The 17,445-nt window shown below is 37.0% G+C and overlaps 1 protein-coding gene across 1 annotated transcript in view; it reads left to right on the forward strand.

The window, feature by feature from the left end:
* The window catches only part of ITGBL1 (integrin subunit beta like 1), a 346,561-nt gene that overhangs the window by 121,360 nt on the left and 207,756 nt on the right, over window positions 1-17,445 (forward strand). The window lies entirely within an intron of this gene.

Raw genomic sequence — 17,445 nt, forward strand, 5'->3', positions numbered from 1 at the left:
GAGAGTCCGGGGGTCTCTGCAGGTGCTTCCCAAAAGAGGAACCAGGATGGTCCACTCCAAGGGAACAGGGGAGAAGCAGCAGCAGCAGCAGGAGGAGGAGGAGGAGGAAGATGATTGTGGTGATGGTGAGGAAGAGGAGGAGGAGGAGGAGGAGGAGGAGGAAGAGCTCTCCACCCATATCTTGAAAAGACTCCTCTCTTCCCCTATCTCTACCTTTTGAAATCACTCCCTTCCTTTACCTCCTTCATACCTTTCCCTCAGGTGCCACTTCTCCTTGGATTTTCAGTGATACTTCCTACTGCCCCCTAGTGGAAAGTAATTTCTACCTCCTCAGCCTTCTCACAGCACTGTCTTAAGTCTTTCTTTTGAATCTACCACACTTTGTAATAGACAGGTTTTGCTACATACCTTATCATTCCTTTTGGAATATAAGCCCTTTGACTGAATTTGACTAGATTACAAGTGTGGAACATGTGACCCTTGGGCTGCTTCCTGAAGCTTACAACACTCCCTAGCATAGCCACAACCAGATTAAAGTGTAATTGGGAAATATTGAACAAAATAAAACATATATAGCGATACATCATTTTTCTAAGTCAATATGTAGCCCACAGAGATCCTTATGTGTGGTTTATTTTACTTTCATTTGTGCCTCTTGTTTTTATTTGAGTTTAATACCACTGGGCTCTATCTCTACTGTCTCATGGCTCTAAAACGTGATGCTCTGTTAAGAATGACTGTTTAAAGATATGCCTTGTCCCTCCTAGGTAAGCCTAACTCAGGGGTGGGGAACCTGGGGCCTCAAGGTCACATGTGGCCCTCTAGAACCTCCTTTGACTGAATCCAAACTTCACAGAACAAATCCCCTTAATAAAAAGATGTGTTATATAAAACTTGGACTTAGTCAAAAGGCCACACCCACAGTCCTAGAAGGCCACGTGTGGTCTTGAGGGCTGGTTCCCTACCCTTGGACCACTCCAGTTCCTACAGCCTATTTATTTTTTACCTGACATTCTCATTCTTCTTTTAACTCCCCTGCCCCCATCCTGTTCCTAGCTCACTTAAAATCCTGATTAAAGATCCCAGTCACATAATGTGTGATTTGATTTGACTTTTAATTGAATTATAGGAGATGGAGGGAGTAATATTCAAGAAGAGAAAGCCGAGCACCTCAATTTGTATTGTCACAATAGGGAAAAGTTAATTTTTTCCTCTTTTCCTAATATGTTTGGTAGCTGTGGAGGAGAATGCTAAAAGATAGCCCCTTTATGCTGAAGTTTTAGTCTTCCACAATGAAACCCTTTTTCTTTCCAAGTACAATTATGGCATTTAAAATTTCATGTCTGGAGAAAAATATGTAATGATGACTCCTACCTTCAACTAGCTTTATCTCTCTAACCATGAGATCATTTGATTAAAAACTCATTAAAAAAGTATGCTATATTAACATATTCATCTCAAGAATGTTTTGATGGATAATTTGTCTCTGTCTCCCCTAGGTATTTGTGTAGTCTGTCTAAACAGCATGAATCACATTTAAAATTGCATCAACTTGTACCACCTCCAGTGCAACAAACTGAAGTCAAATTGGTTCAGTCTCACTTCCAGCTCCCTAATCATTCAGAACATTTGAATGACTTTTTGGTTCAGTTTGGTTGCTTCACTTTATAGAAGATTGGAGTCTAAGTTATAGAGAAAAGAGAAAGGGGTACCAATAGGCCCAGTTTCCTAACTTACGCCACTTTTCTTGCTTGTCATGAGGCCTATCTTAGTAGGAGCAGAAGTCTCTTAGAGAAGAAATTATTTTGGCTGAATTAAGGAACAGGAATTAACCATTTTGGTTATACATTTCCTTTGCTGCAAAACAGACTATTTTAAAGAAATAAACTGTAATGAAACATTTTGTCAGGCTCTCTGGATTGCATCATTAAGAAACTGTTACCCATATATAGGTTTATACCCCTCTAAGAGTTTATGAAGTGCTGTTTCTTACCTTCATAGTATGACCATGACCTTAGAGATTTGTAATTGAAGGAATTTCATCTAAAGAGGGAAAACAAAAGCCAGAAGACACTCCAATACAGATTTAGGTTGGTGAGGGATTGATTGAATTCACAAAAATGATCTTTGGGACCTAAGAATGGTTTTTCTTTTTTAAACTTTAATATGGACTTGTTAATGGAAATACAAAGGATGGGAGAATATCTAGTTGTAATCTATAAAGTAATGTTTGTTGTGGACCTTTTTAGATTCTTCATTGTCAAAAAAGGTACTTTTACATAAATTTGGCAAATAATATTGAGGAAGGTATTGAACCTTACAGTTTGATACAAAGATGAGTAAGATAAGTCTCTGTTCTTATTGACCTTTAGATCTAAGATGCAAGGGGAAAAACAAGAAGTGCTTGAATGATTAGAGGACATAGTAATCACAGATAAACACTATAAGAGATACTCAAATAATGTGCTATGAGTTTTTGCAAGTTAAAATGATTGCACTCAGTCGGGAGGATCAAGGGCAGCTTCATGAAGAAGTTGGTATTTGGGTTGGTCCATGAAAAATGGGTTGGATTTTGTCAGGTAGAGAATGCTGTGCTACATCATACTGCTTTTAGCCCAGTGCCCTTCTTGATCCTGTTCTTTTGTTCTTTTTGATTACCAATTGGTATATATAGGAGCAAAAGGCAGTAGAGATTTATGCTTGAGGGAATTCATGAACTTCTGGGCACCAAAGGTGAACTTGTATTTTTGATTACCCAGAAATCGGGAGCTGAGTCCTTGCTCTGCCTAAGGGATATATTTTTGCATTGTTCTCATCCTTGACCATCTCTCAGTTAGGTATAGAAGGCACCAGCCTTCAGTTCATTGTCAACTCAATCTCTGCTTGAGGAATTGACCCCTAAATATTTACTATCCCAGCTAACAGAGCCCTTTGAGTCTAATGCTCTTGTATCTCTAATGTTTGGAGTGATGTTATAGGGAAGCTGCTGTTACATATGCTCAGTAGTATAATGATGGTGATAATGAATTTCATGACCACTATTAATACTCATGTTAATCAGTATGATAATTAAGAATAAGTAGCATTATATAGATTACACAGTGCTTGACATGTATAATCACATTTGATCTTTACCACAACATTGGGAGGTGGGTGCTATTATTATCCTCATTTTACAGATGATAAAACTGAGGCAAGAGATCTTAAGTGACCTGCCTAAGGTCCCATAGCTAGTAGAAATCTGAGGCTGGATTTGAACTCAATTCTTCCTGGGTTCTATTAACTATACACCAAAATGCTTAAACCTGACACATATAAAGAGGAGGCTTTTGGCTTCCTTGCCTGTATTCCTGTAGAATACAAGGTTTAATGGGAAATTGTGAAAGAAGTTTTAGCAGAGTTCTTGCAAGGAATATTTTCTTAAACCAGAGTATCCAGTTGCTGATTGCTTTGGTGTCTGTGAAGGCAGAAGTGAATAATAGTATATTACATGCTTTGAAAATACAAGTTGCATTCTTTTAAATTTATTGTGATTAGGGAAGTTGTTTTTGTTGCATTTGTGGTCTATGGATGCCTCATTGCAACTTAATGTCAAAACTGAATTACAGTACTGATGTTGGTTGGCCTGGCCCAGAAGCTCCCTCTGCCTGCAACACTCTATCCTTCTATATCACCTTTTCCTGATCACTCTTGTATGATACTGATCTTTATATCAGTTTCCCTCCATTCTCAAAGACTTGAGGATCTGCATCATGGAGTTCTATTCAATCCCTCCCATCATATTTGGTAACTTCTATATAAAATCAATCTTTCCTTGCGTACTCTAAGATTCCAAGCTGATTAGCTCCCTAAACTTCCATGACCTACATATTAATTCTACCTGTAGGGATAATCATACCTTAAAACTCACCATCAACTATGGCTGTTCTGCCTCCTTTATCTCAAACCTTGACATTTTTCTTTCTCTTTATAATTTATTATCCTTTCATCTCTTCCTATGTCTCATTTCCCCAGAAACCTATCCTTCATCCTTTCTGTGACCTTCAGTCCCTCCATCCCACTCTATTCTCCAAACCCATCACCCCTACTGCAGCCTCACTTTTTTTCTTCATAGTTGTGACTATACAATTAATACATACATACATACATACATACATACATACATACATACATGTGTATACATATATATGTACATACACACATATACATAAACACATACACATATATACATATACACATACATACACATACACATACACATACACTTTAACTTCTTACCCACCCCTCTTGACTTACAGCCATTGTGCCCTGACATCGTCAAACATTCAACCTTCTGAATTCTCCTCTCCTCCTGCTTCTTTCTGTTGCACATTCATGTTAAATTCATTCACTACTTCATTCAAATTCTTGTTATCTACTCTTAGCTGGGTCCTTAGTACTGAACAGAAATCTTTTTATTCTCTTCTAATTGTCTTTCTATTACACTGTGTCCTCAATCCCCTTATCCCTTCTCCATTGCCCATTCTCTTAGTTGTTGACCTCAACTTCTACTTTACTAAGAAAAAAATGAGCCTTCCTTCTTGAGCTCCCTCATTTCTCCTACTGCAAACCCTTTCCTAACTCCATTCTTTCTTCCTTTGCTCTAGTCTCTGAAGAAGAGGAGGTCTTTTTCCTTGTTCAGAATCTTTACTTGTCCCCTCCATTCCACTGTTTACTCTGGGAGCTTTCTCCTCCCTCTTTCTCATCTTTCCTTTCCATTGGCTTCTTCCTTGCTGCCCATAACTATGGCCAAAGTCTAAGCTCTCATCTTCTTTGACCATTCTGCAGCTTTGGACACTGTTTATTATAATTTACTCATGGGCATTAATAACTACTCCCTTGTCTTCTTTTCTCTCCAGATTTCATTAGCTTCTTTAGATTCAATCATCACCTTGCATAGAAAACTCCCAAATCTACGTATTTAACCACAATCTCTCACCTCAGTCCTAGTCTTGCACATCCAATTTTGTCTGATGAATATTTGCTTCTACATAGCCAATTGGTATTTGCAACTAAACATGTCCAAAGCAAAAGTCATTATCTTATCCTGCAAGTCAGATTTTACTCCAAATTTCTCTATTTCCTTTGAAGGTACCACCGTATTCCCAGTGATCCAAGTCTATAACTTTGGTGTCATCTTGGATTCTTCTTTCTCCCTCTCCCCTCCATTCACTTCATTCTGCCTGTGTATCATCTCTAGCATTTGAGCATATTCTTCACTTAATGACCATCCTAGTTCATACTCTTATCTTCTCTGAACAAAATTATTTGTCACCTGTAGGAAATAGGTAAGTTAAATGGAAGAAGAGTTCTCTCCTCTTTCTCCCCACCCCCTCCATCCAGGGGAAATAAGGCTCATTTGGATCCTGTAATTATTTATATACAAATTCCTGTTTGTCCTTTGTATGGACAAACCTACCACATATTTATTAATTTCTGAGAAGCAGCTTCTATCTTCTCTGAAATCAACAATATCTCCTGCCTCTCCTAACCCCCATTCACAATTCCATTCCATGACTGTGGGCCGTATAAGTTCTCCCTTGCACAGAATGAAGCCAATTCTATTCTTCATTATGAAACTACTCATTGTGTATAATATTCTTGATTTTACAAGGTGTCTCATTTAATAATCATCCTGATCTCACACATTTGGATATATATTGAGGGTAGGGTGAAAGATATTTGAACTGCAACATTCAAGTTATGATCCTTCTCTCATCTTTCCAGTCTGCACAGGGGCTTCCAATTCATTATTTTCTCCATAGGTAGAGATATGTCATTGTCCTGAGTGAAGTCACAGGAACAGAGCATCACTAATGCAACTGAAAGTCATTTGCTCAGGGGATTTTATCGTGAAGGGTGGATATACCCACATATACAAAAATATTTATAGTAGTTCTTTATGTGGTGGGCAAGAATTGGAAATTGAGGAGATGCCCATCAACTGGGAATGGCTGAACAAGTTGTGTTATATGAATGTAATGGAATACTATTGTGCTATAAGAAATGATGAGCAGGTAGACTTCAGAAAAACCTGGAAAAATGTATATGAACTGGTGCTGAGTAAAGTGAGCAGAACCGGGGCAGCTAGGTGGCGCAGTGGATAGAGCACCGGTCCTGAAGTCAGGAGGACCTGAGTTCAAATCTGGCCTCAGACCAAACACTTCACACTTACTAGCTGTGTGACCCTGGGCAAGTAACTTAACCCCAAATGCCTAAAAACAAAACAAAACAAAACAGACAAAAATAAAGTGAGGAGAACCAGGAGAACATTGTACACAGTAACAGCCACATTGCGCAATGACTAACTTTGATAGACTTAGCTCCTTTCAGCAATTCAAGGATCTAAGGCAACTCCAAAAGACTCAGGATGTAAAATGCTATCCACACCTAAAGAACTACAGAGTCTGAATGCAGATCAAAGCATACTATTTGCCCTCAGTTTTTTCTTTTTTTTGGTGGTTGTTTTTTAATTCTTTCTTGTGGTTCCTCCCATTGTTTCTAATTCTTTTTTACAACATGACTAATGTGAAAATAGGTTTAATATGAATGTATTTGTAGAGCCTATATCAAATTGCACACCATCTTGGGGAGGGGAAGGAGGGAGGGGGAGAATTTTTAAAACTCAAAAGCTTATGGAAGTGAATGTTGAAAACTAAAAATAAATGAATTAATTGAAAAAATAAAGGGTGGATGTCTACATGAGTCTTATGAACGTTATAGATAACTGCATCAGAACACAGAGCAAACTGGCCCACACTGAGAGTCCACGTGCAAAAATGTTGATTTCCTCTGCATGTTATACTCTGAAATCAATAGGAAGAAGTTTAATTCAATCAAAATTCTACACAAAAGCAAACTGTGTACCCAGTGATTCAGAATCAGTATTCTGTATTATATGCCTTTCTAATCCATTCCATTGTTTCTTCCCTCCAAAAAGAAAAGTTTTCTTGGAAACAAGGCAGAATCCTACAAACCTTTCATTCTATTAATCAATGAAACACATTCTTCTTGGGTTTTTTTTCCATGGGTAGTACTCATAGAATGCTTTCAAAAAAGTCTGAAAGGAGGTTTTTGAAGCAACATCTAGATTTCTTTTTTCCTGGTCAGACAGTCATGCAATGGCTGAAACGCTAATACCTATGAATTTGCCAGGATCCAAAAGTGTTCTAAATGCAGTTTTATTCCCTGTATTATTTGAGTCAAAAGAATAAACTACATTTGCATTTATATGTACATCTATAGCTATATATCTCTGTCTTCACTATCTTAGGAAACTAACAAAATCCTAAAATCTATTACATGACCCAAACTAAGTGAGCAAGCAGGATTTGTTTTCCTGTATTCTAAAGAAAAAAATATTCAATTAAATTCTCCTAACAGAGAAAGCCTTGTTCATCTATTAACTTTGTTTACTCCCTACTGAACTTTTACCAGCATTGGGTGCTGATGAAAGCTGGCTGACCAGTTGATTGAATTGATTGACTAGAATGAAATCATTCTCCTATAGGCAGGTGAAAGGACTTCAAGTCAGGACCACTTTCTAGAATACAAAATCAGTCATCAGGGAAAAAAAAATAATAGGAGCAGCAGCTGGCATGGCGGGGCAGACTTGGGCTCATTAGTATTTAAGTTATCAGCTTCCTGATGACTCATGGAGTATTTTACAAAATCCAAAAATCACTTCTCGGGCACGGTGGAAAAAAAAAAGAAAATGAAGCTGTGATAGATGCCCTTAAAAATAAAACTGGGTCAGTAGATAGAAAGGAGAAATTGAAAGCTATAGGGAAAGATTCACTAAGGATATATATATATATATATATATATATATATATATATATATATATATATATATTTTTTTTTTTTTTCATACCCAATATTCTCTGCCACACACTTCTGATACTGATGGACTGATTCATTTCCTCAGTAACAATTGGACACATCTTCCTCAGTAAATAACACTCTGAACTTCATTTATACAAGAAACAAGGGTGCAAACAAGGCATGAGATGAAGAGTTGAAAAATCTTTTACAACCCAGATGATTTAAAACTACTACCTTTGGAGTGGATCTCCACTTTCTAAGGCACTTCACAAAAGGGCAACATTGCGCTCTTCCTCTATCATTTCTAGCTCCTCAGAAACACTAATATTCCCCAGCAATACCAAAAAAGAATATATTAGAAAACACATAAACCTAGACAATGGTTTAAGTACTGGGTCCAGGTGACAAGGGACAAGTCATAAATGATTGAACTGAACTGCCACAGACTGAAAAGTAAACCAGGAAGTGGAAATGTTCCCAAACAAGCGCAGGTAATCTCCATGGAGTTTATAAACCTCCGGCTTGCAAAGCTACAGACAGCAAACAAATGAAAAATTTCCATGGCGGCTGATGTGTTCATTTGTTTTTACCACGATTTAAAGCTGAGTGATTTGCAGATAGGAGAGGGGCATAAAACAGTGAGGATAGCCCTTTCAACATAAATTAGCAATTTTCGCTAAAAGATAGTTTGTTTTGCAAAGTTTCTCATATGCATCCCATTCAATTTGTCAGGCATTTATTAAGAATGTACTATGTCTATGCCATTGGCTAGAAATTGGAGATAAAACGATTAAAAACAAAAGTCACTATTCTCAAGAAGCTAGGGGGTGGGGTAGGAAAGGGAAGGATATAATTAAAACATAGATACAGAGGAGTTAAAAATAAAATATACAAAATCCTTCACAATAACTGAAAATGATTGAGAACACTAGCAATTGAAGGGATAAAGAAAGACTATATTAGAAGGTGATACCCAATATGTGCTTTGAACAAATCTGGGGTCAGGGAGGCAGAGGTGATTACCAATGTTACCACTTTGGCCATTTTTCCATTCTGAAGCACAGCCAGAATTACTCTAAATGATGAAGAAAATGAGCTAGTTTCCTCTCGGGTGAAGGGGGAAATTAACCTAAACACAAATAAATGCAATAATCATACCTCATTCAAAGAATTTTGAAGGGCTAGTCAATACCCTATTTAAAATAAATATGAATTTCTAATAAGCAGAGACTTGAGGTAAGAAACCCAAAGCAAAAGTTGTGAAGCAGTATTTTCAGCACCTCCCTTCTTTAATTCTAAAGCATTATTGTGTTCAAATGAGCCTGAAAATGTGGAGACCAGACAATTATGAAAGACAAAATGTGTGCTTGAATTTGACTCTACTTAACATTGATCCACCAAAATTTTAGAATAATATTTTAAAGAGATGTCATGACATGGAACATTTATAACTGCTATGCTATATTGAACAAAAAGCTATAGAGATGTAGAGAAGAAAACAAAACTCTGAGGAAACAGGAAGTAAAACATATCCTGATCAGACTTTCAACTAATAAAACTATCCTGAAGATACTTAGAGTCTTCAAGAGATGAGCCTACAGCTTAACATTTTTATTCAATTACAATGAATAAGTAAAACAATTTTTATTTACTTGTGCAACAACTGACCAAAAATTAAGCATAAAATGACAATGTGTCCCAGAACCGTTTCTGTCTGAGTTCTGTCAGAAAAAAAGAAAGAAAAAAACAAAATATGCCACTAAAAATAATACACTTGCATAGGAAGGAATTTGAGATTTACAAATTGATTCACAGTTTTATGAAGCAGGTAAATATCCATCCAGGGGATCCTATAGGCACTTTCAGAGACCTCTAGAAGCACCCCATTAAGCTGAAGTCAACTGTTGCAGAGGTCAGCCCTGGTCTAAGGTTGACCCTAGAGAGTTAAGAGGTAGCTAGAGTGGTAAATTGATTCTACATTTCTGTAGGGGTTCTGACTTGTTTAGCACAGGGTGATACAAAATCAAAACTCATTTTCCCAGGATGCTGCTTCCCTTTTCTTAGCCCCTGATGGAGGTTGGTCAGCATTCCAAGAATCTCAAAAATGTCCTTCTCCTTTTAGGATAGTTTTGGTCTTGTAAGATCCATTTAAAAGGCAACATAATACTGGGAGAGGAGTGCTGTGCCTGGAATTTGGAGACATGGCCTTTGTCCGAGCTCTGCCACTTCTTAGTTATGTGATCCTGGGTGAGAAAGTCCCTGTCTTATATTCTCATTTTCCTTATTCCTAAGATAAGGATAATATTATTTGCAACTACTTTACTGAGTTGCAATGAAAAAAGTGCTACATAAACATGAACCATCATTACTATCATATATCTTCCCCATTGACATTGGTAACTCCTACTGTAAGGATCACCTCCATGGGTTCAGGTATTGTCTCCAGAAAGCCTCTAATAAAATCCAAATATTTACCTAGGAAAAATAGCACCCTGGGATCAAAAAGCAAAGTCCTGAGGTAACTGGACAGTAAGTCCAAAACAGAGCACAGACAGAAAGTTTACTCAACAACTTGACATTAATTAAATGCTTGTGATATTCCCAGCACTATGCTAAGCATTGGGGCCATAAAGGAAGCAAAGCAAAACAAAATATGAACCCTGTGCTCAAGGAGACATGTTATAATGGAGAAGACAATGTCAAACAACTTCATAGTATATGCAGACTACATATATTGTAAACTGCCACTCAAAGGCCATTACACTAATATAGATGGGGGGTGATTAGAAAGGGAAGGAACCAAAAGTGGGAGGATTGGCAAAGGCCTGTTGCATAGGGTTGAATTTATATTGAGTATTTTTGCTGTTGTTGTTTTTTTTAAGGCAATTGGGGTTAAATGACTTGCCCAAGGTCACACAGCTAGTACATGTCAAGTGTTTGGTCTGAGGCCAGATTTGAACTCAGGTCCCCCTGACTTAAAGGCTGGTGCTCTATGCACTATGCCACCTATCTGCCCTTATATTGAGTCTTAAAGGAAGCCACAGAAATCTAAGAGAAAGAGGTGTAGAGAAAGAGTATTCTAGGAATGGAGAAAAGCCGGTGAAATTCTATGGCATTGGGAGATGGAATGTTAGTTTGGCATTTAAGTGGAAAAATAAGTTAGAGTGGGAAGGAAATTAAAAGGTAGAACAAATAGCAGGCTATTGATGAGGGCCTGCAATAACTTGTAGCTGGGGGAATGGAGAGAAGAGGACATAGACGATAAATGTGAAGTTAGAAATGACAAGACTTGGCAACAAAGTCGTATGCGGGGTGAGCGCAAAGCAATAAGGCCTTCTCCATCAGAAAGGACAGGTGCAAGTGGTATCCTGAATTAGGATGTCTGGGAAGTTAAGGGGCAATGTGGGATGCTAATGCTTCTGTATTGTTGTTTAAGGCATGATTTTGGCCTTGACTTCTATCATGTTTTCCTGTTTCTTAGCTGCATTTCCCATGGTGTGTGTGTGTGTGTGTGTGTGTGTGTGTGTGCGCGCGCGTGCGTGCACGCGTGTGTTTTATCTTGTTTTGGCCAGTTGGCTCAGTAAAGTACTGGACAAAGAGTCAGGAAAAGCTGACTTCAAATCCAGTCTCAGGCTCTTCTAAATGATAATTAATCAATTTCATCTACTCTAAAAGAGAGATAATAGCACCTACCTCCCAGGATTGTTGTGAGGATAAAATGAGGTAATATTTGTAAAGAAATCTGCAAGCTTTTAAGCACCATACAAATGCAAGCTGAAATTATTATCACCATTATTAAATATTACTATTTGAATATTAGTATTTAATAAAAATACATTTAATATTGTTTTTGTTCAGTCATTTCAGTTATGTCTAACTCTTCATTTCCCCATTTGGAGTTTTCTTGGCAAATTACTGGAATGGCTTGCCATTTCCTTTTTTAGCTCATTAGACAGATTGAGGAAACTGAGGCAAACAGGATTAAGTGACTGGCCCAGGGTCACACAGCTAGTAAGTATCTGAGGCCATATTTGAACTCAGGAAGATGAGTCTGAAGTCAAGAGACTTCAGGCCCTGCATTCTATTCACAGTGTCACCTAGTGGATATTATTATTATTCTTGCCACCACTACTCAATATCTGCCCAATATCTGTTCTCCTCAGAGCCTAGGACCTCTCTCCTAGATGTTAGTGCCCTCCCTCTCAAACTTCCTTCTTTTTTTTTTTAACTGCTTTGTAAATATCTATATTCACTTCATATTTATTCTGCATATGCTTATGTATATATTTTCCCCAGTAGAATGCAAGTGTACTCTATTTCATTTTTTTTATTTGTGTTCCCAATTCCTGGACATACCAGACATTTAATAAATGCTTTAGGATTGAATGATTGATTGAGAGAGTTTAACTTCTTTGCTGCCTCCTATTGAAACTCCACCACATTTCTACTTTTAGTGAAGTTGCACTACCTTAATGAGTGAGATTGCTAAGAAGAATATGCCTCAGCTCTAGTCCAAATGGTTTCTTATTGGTTAGTCAGACTCGTGAACCTCACAATTCTGTCTTACAAGCACTGAAAATGCAGCCATTTAGGTAGCAGTGAGACAATGGTGACTCACCATTCTTAAAGGAAAATATTTAGCCCTTAAACTTCAGATGAGTTAGGATGACTGAATTCTATACACCTCTTCCCTGTGTCATGGTAGAAATAGTGCGTTCCCAGATTTTCATCATGTTCCATTGAGTTTTGAATTTGGGAAACTACGTTCACCTGGGAGGATGTATGAATTGATGCAATTTGATTATCATTATTACTACTACTGGCGTTTATATAATGCTTTAAAGTTTATAAAATGCATTACATGTATTAATTCTTTTGATCCTTATAACAAACCTGTGAGTTACTGCTTTTGAGTCATTTCAGTCACGTCCAAGTATTTGTGACCAGTTTTGGGTTTTCTTGGCAAAGATACTGCAGGGTTTGTCGTTTCCTTCTCCAGCTCATTTTATATATGAGGAAACTGAGGGAAACAGAGGTAAGCAACTTGCCTAGGGTCACACAACTAGTAAGGGTCTCAAGCAGGATTTGAATGCAGTCCTTTCAGACTCCAGGCTTGGCGCTCTATCCAATGTACCACTTAGCTGTTTATTATTTTTTATTTATTATTTATTTATTATATTCATGCAATAACAATACTGTAAAGCCAATTTTGAAAGAATTAAGAATTCTGATAAATGCAATTACGAAGCCATAGTTCCAGAAGAGCACTAAATAAGTGTCCTACTCACCTCTTGACAGAAAAGTGATAGACTCAAGATAAAGAATGAAACATAAATTTTTAGACATGGCCAATGTATGATTTTTTTGGCTTAGCTATATTTTTATGAACATTTGGTTTTTCATTTTTTTTCATAGGTGGCACAATGGATAGAGTGCTGTGCCTGGACACTTACTAGCTATGTGACCCTAGGCAAGTTACTTAAACTTCAGTTTTCTTACCTTTAAAATGAGAATAACAAGAGCATGTACATCCTAGGGGTTGTTGTGAGGATAAAATGCAATAATAAGTATAAAACACTTATCACAGTATCTGGCACATAGTGTTATATAAATGTTAACTACTATTGTTATCATCATCAACATCATCATCATCATTAAATGAGCGTGTGGGATAAAGAAAAAATAAATGCTGTTCATTAAAAAAATGAAGCTTAAGAAATAAAGTGACAAATCTAAATTTTAACTGTTGTGTTGTTCTAGTGAACTGAAGGCAGATTTTTAAGTTTTCATATTAGACATATTAACACATCTGTCAGCATAACACCCAGTCTTTTCTTATGTCACTGTAATATGGTATTTTCCAATAAAACTAGACGTAGTATATGATAACCCATTCAAATTCTAAACAGAGCTGGAATTAAATTTTATTGGCATTAATAGCCAAAATTGATTTCACAGGCTGCATTTAATGTCTTAGGTAATGGCTCATGGTATAAGTAAGAAGACTTTAAGTCTTTGTCTTACCACTCTGAGTCCAATTGCTAACAGTGCTTACTGAGAATTACCATATAATTATATGAGCATAGGTTCTATATTCCAGGAATCTCTAACCAGCTGAAAGTCTTAATTCTATCAGCCACATTAGAATAGCAACACATAAATCTATGTGCTAGGAGCTTCTAAGTTACAACATGTTCTCTTCAATGAAAGGAACATTCAGGTAGCAGCAGTAATGAGATTCTGTAACAACATTGCTAAATGAATCACTAAGGCCAAAGACCTGCTCTTCATACAAAATAACCGAACATCTTAAATATTTGTTCACTGGGGTTCTTTTAATGACTCAAGAATGATTACTTTCTCTGAGAATTTCTAGACCACCTAAGTTTCTAAAAACTATAAAGCCTGCACACACAGACTCAGAGCACAGCATAATGCATAGATGAGCTAGAAAGATTTGGCTTTATGTCCTGATTCTTGACAACTATTCATTGTGTCAATCTATGTATCATTGAACCTCCCAGGGCTTCAAGGGTACCATCCAAGACTATAATTTGTAGATGTGTTGCTCAATAAAGTCATATATGCATGCATGTTTACATTTAAATTATGAATGTTTAAACCATTTTATAACAAAATAATAATTTTGTAACCTCTCATTGCCAGAGGTGGAAAAAACCCTGTTATTTCTGTAGCTTCTTTACTTCTGTTTTGATTTAACCACAAACAAAATTAAACATAAAAACAAAGGTTAAAAAGAAGCAGCTTGGAAAAATTCCTAGTCACATGACCAAGATGAAGGCCTAGACATTTTTTCCAATACCCTTTAACTCAGAAAGAAAAAGCACCACCACCACTACCAACAACAAAAATGAAGAGTAATATTTTCCATAATTTGAGCAATTATAGCTTTTCATAGGATGAGAAGGCAAGAAGCTCAACAAACTCTCACCCTTATAAATCAACAGCGCAGAACACTAATCCCTAGCAGTCACTTAACACCCTGTTCCCTCCAGTCTGGCCTCAGAACTCATGGACCACAATCCAATCCACTTAGTTGTGTTCTGGTATCTAGCAATTTCCCTACTATTAATCATCTCTACCAGCGCACCTGTTCCTGTTCTTACCCAGAATTCTTCAATAATTAGTGAGCCTCAGCTTTTCCTAGAAACTTAGAGACAGAGAAGGGAGAGGAGGAAGGGATTGGGCTCTGCCTGAGGAAACCACAAGGTAATAGGAATTCTACTACTAACACCCCTTCATCCTCTCCCAAGCCTTCGAAACATGGTAAGTACCGACTCAGCCTAGCCCAAGAAATAAAGAATTGAGGGAATTAGGATGGTAAGTTTCACTAGGCCTCAAGGAAAGGACACTAGAATATGGCAGGGGCTACTCCTGCATACTCAAAAGTTGCTGGTGCTAGGAGCCAAAGTTAATGGAATAAACTTCCCACCTCTGTAAACTGGGGGGATAAGAGTATCGTATTATGTCTCTTCTTACTAGCAGAGCTTGTGAGTTTTTTAAAAAAATAATTTTGCAACATTCACTTTTGATTTTGTTTGTGTGTGTGTGGCTTCTGTTTATATTGTTGTAGTCACTGTATATATTGTCTTTGTGCCTCTACTTACATTCTGCATTAGTTCATGTAGATCTTTCCGTGGTCCTCTGCATTCATCACATTTCTTACAAGTCAGTGATATTTTATTACATTTGTGTACCACGATTTCTTTACTTATTTCCCACTTAATGGCCCTCTACTTTGTTTCTAATTCTTTGCTATCATAAAAAAGTTTTTCTACAAGTATTTTTGTACATATGAAGACTTTCTTTTTATCAATGACCACCTTAGGATATAAGCAGCATCATGGAATCTTTGGGTCAAAGAATATGTACATTTTTGGCACTTTATTGAATAATTGTGAATTACTTTGTTAAATAAATAGTTGTATTAAAGCATAGTTCCACCAACAATGCATTAATTAATGTGCCTATCCTCCCATTATCCATCTAGTTTGACTATTCCCATATTTTATCATATTTGCCAGGTTCCAGAATTTGAGGTAAAGCCTTAGGTTTCTTATGAATTGCATTCCTATTATTATCAGTGATTCAGATGATTCTTTTATGTGGCTGTTAATACTTTGCAATTCTTTTAATACCTGTTCATATCCTTTCATTACTTATTTAATGGGTTATGGTTTGATATGTATATGTTGTTTATATGTCTTGGATACTAAGCCCTTATTAGAGAGATTTGATAAAAATTTAAAGAAAGATATTGACTCAACTGCTTTCCTTCTTATCATAGATACCTTAATTTTGTCTGTGAAAAGCCTTTCGGTTTCACATAATCAAAGTTATCTATTTTATCTTTTGTGATTTTCTGTATTCCTTGTTTGGGTAAGAATACATCTCCTACCCATATCTTTGAGAAATATATCATCTGCTTCAATTCTAATTTTTAAAAAATAATATGATCTTTAGTATTAAAGTTACATATCTATTTTGAATGTATCATGATGTGTGGTGTGAGGTGTTAGTCTAAGCCTAATTTTTGCCAGACTGTTTTTCAGTTTTCCAAGTGGTTTTTATTATTGATAAGTTTTGCTATATTTTCCCTCTTCTTCATCTTTGTCTTCCTTTAAAAAAAAAGCCTGTTATTTAGGATGGGGAGAGGGGAGAAATTATAAAAGTAATAGCTTGCTTCATATAGCCCTTTAAGCTTTACAAATCCTTTTACAAATGTTATCACATCACTCCTTAAAACAGCCCTGGAAGTAGATGCTCTTATCTCAATTTAACAGATGGTGAAATTGAGAGAGATAGGGGTAGCTAGTAAGTGTTTGAGACAGGATTGGAACTCGTGTCTTCCTGACTCGACTTCAGCTGACAGGGGGAAATTTAGGTAGAGTAAAACTAAAGATATGAGAGGAGAGAGAGAGAGAGAGAGAGAGAGAGAGAGAGAGAGAGAGAGAGAGAGAGAGAGAGAGAGAGAGAGAGAGAGAGAGAGAGAAAGGGGGAGGGGAAAAGAAAATATGGTACATGGATGAAAAGTAACCAAAAGTCAAACAGTCCACTTCTCTTTGTGTCAATTTCATTTATCCACACATTACCTCATTCTTTCTGATAAATTTTATATTCAATTTTTATTTCTTCTTTACAACTTCCAATCCTGCTTCTGACCATCCACTTAACATGTACTTTCCAAAGTTGCCCAATTTATGGTCTCCTTGTTGCCAAATCCAATGGCATTTTCTCAATACTCATTCTCTTTTACCTTGCTGCAACTTTTGACACTGTTGATCACCCTCTCCTCCTTAATGTTCTTTTCTCTTTGTGTATTTGGGACACCACTCTGCTGGTTCTTGGAACCAGGATCTGACTATTCCTTCTCAGTTGCTTTTGCAGGATCCTCATCCAGATTACTCCCTCCAACTGTAGAGGTGTCACGTGGTTCTATCTTGGGGCCCTCTTCTCTTCTCCATCTACACTACTTCACTTGATAATCTCGTAAGCTCTATGGATTTAACTACCATGTCTATGCTGACAATTCTCAAATCTACCTATCCTACCCCAACCTTT

This window comes from Phascolarctos cinereus, unplaced genomic scaffold, assembly GCF_003287225.1.
Source record: "Phascolarctos cinereus isolate Bilbo 61053 unplaced genomic scaffold, phaCin_HiC Scaffold_7;HRSCAF=346, whole genome shotgun sequence".
NCBI lineage: Eukaryota > Metazoa > Chordata > Mammalia > Diprotodontia > Phascolarctidae > Phascolarctos > Phascolarctos cinereus.